Source organism: Bubalus kerabau, chromosome 8, assembly GCF_029407905.1.
Source record: "Bubalus kerabau isolate K-KA32 ecotype Philippines breed swamp buffalo chromosome 8, PCC_UOA_SB_1v2, whole genome shotgun sequence".
Lineage (NCBI taxonomy): Eukaryota > Metazoa > Chordata > Mammalia > Artiodactyla > Bovidae > Bubalus > Bubalus kerabau.
In genome coordinates this window covers 10,787,973-10,795,726 of record NC_073631.1, presented here as the reverse complement: position 1 = coordinate 10,795,726, position 7,754 = coordinate 10,787,973, and the positions used below count along the sequence as shown (strand labels likewise).

At 37.2% G+C, this 7,754-nt stretch overlaps 1 pseudogene; it reads left to right on the top strand.

The window, feature by feature from the left end:
• The first annotated feature begins 612 nt into the window (after positions 1-612).
• LOC129659727 (uncharacterized) lies at positions 613-711 on the top strand (annotated as a pseudogene).
• Positions 712-7,754: the final 7,043 nt, after the last annotated feature.

Here is a 7,754-nt window from a genome sequence, read left to right as displayed (position 1 = left end):
TCTCTCTCTAGTTGCTAAATCGTGTCCAACTCTTGCGACCCCATGGACTGTAGCCTGCCAGGCTCCTCTGTCTGTGGAGTTCTCCAGGCCAGAATATTGGAGTGGGTTGCCATTTCCTTCTCCAGGCAAAGCATAGGGTCAGCCTATAACTTATTGTCCAGCTGGGACACTTTCTGCATGTTTCCCTCAGACATTCTTTCAGGTCCTTTTATGCGGGAAGTTTGGCTTGAAGTTTAATACATATATAGAAAAGTGGATCATAAGTGGATTTTCAAAAACTGAATATATCTATGAAATAGATTTATTATGAAATAACCAGATTTAAAAATCTATAAAATCAGTACCCAGACTAAGGAATAGAGTATGACCAACAAAGCTCAGATATGTTTTTTTTTTTTTTTAATGTATTTGGCACAGCACCTGAGATCTTAGTTTCCCAACCAGGGATCAAACTGGGGCTCCAGCAGTAAGAGTATCAAATCCTAAGCATTGGATTACCAGGGAATTCCCTAAACCAAAACATTTTTGAGAATGAAAGGTGGCATTATTTTTTAATAGCCAGTTGAGGTATATTGATATACAATAAACTGTGCATATTTAAATTTACAGTTTGTCCTCCTTTCAGCAGCACATATACTAAAATTGTACAGAAAGGATTAGCATGAGCCCTGTGTAGGCATGACATGAATTTGTGGAGCACTCCATATTTTAAAAATAATAAAATAATCATAAAAAAATAAATTTACAGTTTGATGAGTTTTGGCATATACCTGTGAAACTATTCACCACAAAATAATAAAAATATTCACTATCTCAAAAAGTTTCCTTGTATCTCTTTGTAACTTCTCCTTTCACCCCCACCATCCCTATCTTCAGACAACCACTCATCTGGTTTCTGTCACATTTGTGTTTTATAGAATTTTATATTGACAGAATCAGATCTTAGTAGAAAAGCTTTCAGTTTTTCACCACTGCACATTTTACCTATGGGCTTGTCATATATGGCCTTTATTATGTTGAATATGTTTCCTCTATACACTGTTTGGGAGAAGGCAATGGCACCCCACTCCAGTACTCTTGCCTGGAAAATCCCATGGATGGAGGAGCCTTGTAGGCTGCAGTCCATGGGGTCGCTAAGAGTCAGACACGACTAAGCGACTTCACTTTCATGCATTGGAGAAGGAAATGGCAACCCACTCCAGTGTTCTTGCCTGGAGAATCCCAGGGATGGGGGAGCCTGGTGGGCTGCTGTCTATGGGGTCGCACAGAGTCGGACACGACTGACATGACTTAGCAGCAGCAAAGTGAGAATTGAAGGACTATGGGTCAGAAAATGGAATGGCCACATGTATTAGCAAATTAAAACTAGGGAAGCTTACTTGATACATGAACTAATGTTACATAAATAGGAAATAATTGTTAGATTTATGTCTATTGCAAAAGGCAGTCATTTATTATTTTAAATGTAAGCTCTGAATAGCATCAGAGAAGGCGATGGCACCCCACTCCAGTACTCTTGCCTGGCAAATCCCATGATGGAGGAGCCTGGTAGGCTGCAGTCCATGGGGTCGTGAAGAGTCAGACATGACTGAGCATCTTCCCTTTCACTTTTCACTTTCATGCATTGGAGAAGGAAATGGCAACCCACTCCAGTGTTCTTGCCTGGAGAATCCCATGGACAGAGAAGCCTGGTAGGCTGCAGTCCATGGCGTCACACAGAGTCGGACACGACTGAAGTGACTTAGCAGCAGCATATACTGTTTGCTGAGAGTTTTATCATGAATGGAGGTTGGATGTTGTCAACGGTCTTTTCTGCATCTATTGAGATGATAATATGCTTTTAAAATTCATTTTGTTAATGTGTTGTTTCAAGAATCATACACTACATTCTTTTTTGTTTGACTTTTTTCCACATAGTGATTCTTAAACATTGTATGTTATGTATCAACAATTTTTTTCATATGGATTTCTGAGCAATATTCCATTGTATGGCTAAATCATGATTGTTTATTCATTCTATTGTTGGATGTTTGGGTTTCCAGTTTGGAGTTATCATAAATAAAGCTGCTATGAACATTGTTGTAAAAGTTTTGGTACAAACATATGTATTCATTCTTATATAAGCATCTACATGTGGAATGGCTGGGTGATATGGTAGATGCATTTCAGTTTTTAAGAAGCTATTGGAGAGCTTTCCAGGTTGTGCTAGTGGTAAAGAACTTGGCTTCCAAGGCAGGAGACGTAGGAGACTGGTTTGATCCCTGAGTCAGGAAGACCCCCTGGAGGAGTGCATGGCAGCCCACTCCAGTATTCTTGCCTGGGAAATCCCATGGAAAGAGGAGCCTGGTGGGCTACAGTCCCAAGGGTTGCAAAGAGTCAGATGGACACGACTGAGTGACTAACACTTTAATGTCACATAGCCCTGTATTAAAATTATACTTTCTCCATATGCTCACCAACAATTGTTATGATTAATGTTTTTTACGTTAGCCATTCTAGTGACTGTGTATCTTATTTTGGTTTTAATTTGCATTTTCCTAATGACTAATGATGTTGAACATGTTTTCATGAGCTTATCTGAGGGGGCACTATTTTTAATTACACTAAGAATACAAGCATAAAGTAAAAGTGTCCCAGGCAAATTGGGACATATGGTGGCCTAAACAAAGACAAATGAAGGTTTGCTTTGTGGATGCTGAAACATCCTTATACCCCTGGAATAAAGCCCACTTGAACATGGTGTATGTGATACAACATGTATGACAAGCCCATAGCTAAAATGTGCAACGGTGAAAAACTGAAAGATTTTCTACTAAGATCTGAAACTTTTGCCACTTTTATTCAACACAGTACCAGAAGTCCAAGCCACAACAGGTAGTCAAAAAAGAAAGAAGAAAAAAAGTCAGAATTGTCTCTATTTGCAGATGTCATAACTTTACATAAAGAAAATGCTAAAGAGTCTGCCAAAAACTGTTAGAAATAATAAATGCATTCAGTAAAGTTGCAGGATACAAAAGCAATATTAAAAAATCAGTTACATGTTTATACACTAATAACAAACTATAAGAAAGAGAAATTAAGAAAACAATTCCATTTCTAATTGCATCAAAGAGAATAAAATAGTTGATATATAACAGAAACAAACAAATAATGTAAATCAATTATCCTCCAATTAAAAGGAAATAAATTTAAATCTAAAAAAGAATAAAAAACATAGGAATAAATGTAACAATAGAAGTGAAAGACCTATACACTGAAAATTATGACATTGATGAAAGAAACTTAAGAAGCCATGAATTAGTGGAAAGATATTTTGAGTTCATTGACTGGAAGAATTAATACTGTTAAAATGTCCATGCTACCCAAGACACTGAATCTAGACTCAATGCAACCCTTGTCAAAATTCCAGTGGTATCTTTCACAGCAGTAGAACAAATAATCCTAAAATTTGTATGGGCCCACAAAAGACCCTGAATAATCAAAGCAATCTTGAGAGAAAAAACAAAGCTGGAGGCACCATGCCCTCTGATTTCAAACTATATTACAAATCTACAGTAACCAAAGCTGTATGGTATTGGCATAAAGAGACACATAATCCAATCAAACAGAATAGAGAGAGCCCAGAAAATAACCCATGCACATATGGTGAATTAATTTACAAGAAAGGAGCCAAGAATATACATTGAGGAAATAAGTGGTATTGGGAAAATTGAACAGGCTGTATACAAAAGAATAAAACTGGACCCTTATCTTGAACCATATTCAAAAATCAACTCAAAATGGATTAAAGACTTGAAAGCAAGACTTGAACCATAAAATTTCTAGAAGAAAACATAGGCAGAAAGTGCCTTGATATCAGTCTTGGTAATGATTTTTTTAACTTGACACCAAAAACAAAGATAACAAAAGCAAAAATAAGTGAGACTATATGAAAACAAAAAGCTTCTGAACAACAAAAGAAATCATTAACAAAGTGAAAAGGCAACCTGTGGAATGAAAGAAAATATTCACAAATCATAGGTCTGATGAAGTGTTCAGTTTAGTTCAGTTCAGTCGCTCAATTGTATCCGACTCTTTGTGACCCCATGGACTGCAGCACACCAGGCCTTCCTGTCCATCACCAACTCCCGGAGTCTACCCAAACCCATGTCCATTGATTTGGTGATGCCATCCAACCATCTCATCCTCTGTCATCCCCTTCTCCTCCTGCCCCCAATCCCTCCCAGCATCAGGGTCTTTTCCAATGAGTTAGCTCTTCGCATCAGGTGGCCAAAGTATTGGAGTTTCAGCTTCAACATCAACCTTCCAATGAACACCCGGGACCGATCTCCTTTAGGATAGACTGGTTGGATCTCCTTGCAGTCCATGGGCCTCTCAAGAGTCTTCTCCAACACCACAGTTCAAAAGCATCAATTCTTCAGCACTCAGCATTCTTTATAGTCCAACTCTCACATCCATACACGACTACTGGAAAAACCATAGCCTTGACTAGACGGACCTTTGTTGGCAAAGTAATGTCTCTGCTTTTCAATATGCTGTCTAAATTGGTCATAACTTTCCTTCCAAGGAGTAAGCGTCTTTTAATTTCATGGCTGCAATCACCATCTGCAGTGATTTTGGAGCCCCAAAAAAATAAAGTCTGACACTGTTTCCACTGTTTCCCCATCTACTTGCCATGAAGTGATGGGACTGGATGCCATGATCTTCGTTTTCTGAATGTTGAGCTTTAAGCCAACTTTTTCACTCTCCTCTTTCACCTTCATCAAGAGGCTCTTTAGTTCTTCTTCACTTTTTGCCAAAAGGGTGGTGTCATCTGCATATCTGAGGTTATTGATATTTCTCCTGGCAATCTTGATTCCAGCTTGTGCTTCCTCCGGCCCAGCGTTTCTCATGATGTACTCTGCATATAAGTTAAATAAGCAGAGTGACAATATACAGCTTTGATGTGGTCATTTTCCTATTTGGAGCCAGTCTGTTGTTCCATGTCCAGTTCTAACTGTTGCTTTCTGACCTGCATACAGGTTTCTCAAGAGGCAGGTCAGGTGGTCTGGTATTCCCATCTCCTTCAGAATTTCCCACAGTTTATATTCAAAAAATATAAAAAATTGTTACAACTCTATAGCAAACCCCCCAAAATTATAGTTATGTGGTCATCATTTTGCTATATATGTACATATGTACATATACACATATGTATCAAATAATTATACAGAATATCTAAAACAATGTTACATGTTAACTAAATGTCAAAAAACTGGGGGAGTGGAGGAAGGAAGAATGAAGGAGAGAAAGGGAGAGTGATGTAGACAAAGAAGAAAAAAAGCCCTTCATTGGCAATGCTTGTTAACATAAAGTTGTATAAAATTTTATTTTGTTATATAAGCTAGTAAGAATAATTCAAGTTGATTTTTTCCCCAAAGAAAAATATGGTAAATGTTACATTCTTGATTAAGGGATCCCAGATTCAAAATTTTTATGAAAGTTAGCAAACTGCTATGTTTAAAATTTACACACACACACACACACACATAATATATATCAAACGGTTTAGATAGTGCATAGGGCTTCCCTGGTGGCTCACAGGTAATGAATCTGCTGCCAGTGCAGGGGATGCAGGTTTAACCCCTGAGTCAGGAGGGTCCCCTGGAGAAGGGAATGGCAACCCACTCCCGTATTCTTACCTGGGAAATCCCAGGGACAGAGGAGCCTGGCGGGCCACAGTCCACGGGGTTACAGAAGAGCTGGACACAACGTAGTGACTAATTTGGCAAAACTAATACACTTATGTAAAGTTTAAAAATAAAATAAAATTAAAAAAAATAAAATAAACAACAACACGGTATATACGAAATAGTAAAATGTACTATCTCATAACACTGCACTTAAAAGGGCTCAATTTCATAGACGTTGTAAGTAGTTCTTCTTCCTAAATCAATTCTAGCCTTTCTTTTTTCCATAGTGCAACAAGCCAGAACGTGTAAGATTATAGAATGCTTAGGGCTCTTTGGAGAAAGTCTGCCAGTCACCTTTGAGACAGCTGAAGAGACTAAAAGATACTTATTAGTATCATGCATTTTGAAGTATAGATTTTTTTGTTTTTCTGTCCTCTTTTTATAAAAGACAAAACAAATATTGGATTTTTAAAAAATCATTTTTCCCCTTGCTTTTAAAAAAAATTGAAGTATAGTTGATTCACCATTTTACGTTAGTTTCAGGTGTACAGCAAAGTGATTCAGTTATACACACATATACATATCCTTTTTCAGATTCTTTTCCATTACAGGTTATAATATATACTTATATATACATTATAGGTCATAATATGTAATAGGTTACAAGATACTGACTATAGTTCCCAGTGCTAATAGAGTAGGTCCTTGCTGTTACCTATTTTATATATGGTAGTGTGTATCTGTTTTAAAAAATCTTGTTTAACTCACATTTCTCAACATAGAGGATTGATACAAGATTAGGAAAAAAGCATTCTAGCTGTGGAAAGACTGAGACTATCCACAGTCCTTATCTGTTGTTTTCTTTTTTAAGGAAAATGTTAGAAGAATTTTCAAGTAAGAAAATCAAGTCAAGAAGATTTTGGAACAAAAAAAGGGAGTTATATGTGATAAAATATCTTTATTACTGACTGAAAAAATACATAGACTTAGAAAAAATATTGGCAATTGCTGATGTTTGTGTATATTCCACGGATTTTTTTTCTATGTGTAATTATGTTTTAAGATGAAATAACCTGTCTATTGTCTAGAGCATGAAGTTTAGAGCATGCAAGCAAACATGAAAACATCCTACTAGCTAGAATCTGTATCTTCAGTGAGTGACGTCTGGGGCATTATGTCATACTTTATATGCAGCACTGTTATTGCAATTATTATGAACAACCTATAATGCTTTGTACAGAGCAGGGCCTCAAATGTTGTTAGGATTAAACACTGGGCACAAAACTATTCCCCAAAATGGAACCTGTTTCACTAAGGTTTTAGTATATGATTTCCAGATGGCTAGAAGACTGTCTTTAATATAATCTTTGGAAATTTAGAATTTTCACCATGATGAACAAAGTAAACATTTGAGCTGTAAGTCAGTGGAAGTGTTTGAACCAACTAAAGGGTAATAAAAAGCATACCAGTCCTTCACTTCAAAACTAAGCGTCAAGTTTTCTGGTTTACTCTTGTAGAGTTGAAAAGGCATTTTCCTCTAGAATTGTTCAGTTTCACTGAGAGGAAAGTCTTTTCTATTTAATAGCACAATAACCTTTTTTTTGCATGATTTTAGAAAAATGGAAAGAAATTTTTTGCGGTATTATCTCACTGAGAAGCAGCTTTTTACGTGACAAAAGCTGTGTCCTTCCAAGCCTACCTTCACGTCTTAAACCCATTATGATGTTGGACAACTCATTTTGCTGTGGCTGGCTTGTTTAAGGGACTTCCCTGGTGGCTCAGACGCAATGCAGGTGCAATTCACGAGATCCAGGTTTGATCCCTGGCTTGGGAAGATCCCCTGGAGCAGGGAATGGCTACCCACTGTAATATTCTTACCTGGGGAATCCCACAGACAGAAGAGCCTTGCTTGTTTAAATACCTTATTTATAAAATAGAGGCACTAGTACCTGTCTAATTCAAAATAGCCATTTAGAAAATGAGAAAAACACCATTTTCTTGAATTAATTTGTCTTGACCACAAATAATTTGGGGTCAGGATCAAAATTAGGGGATCACATGAGGGGAGGAGAGGGAGGCTTA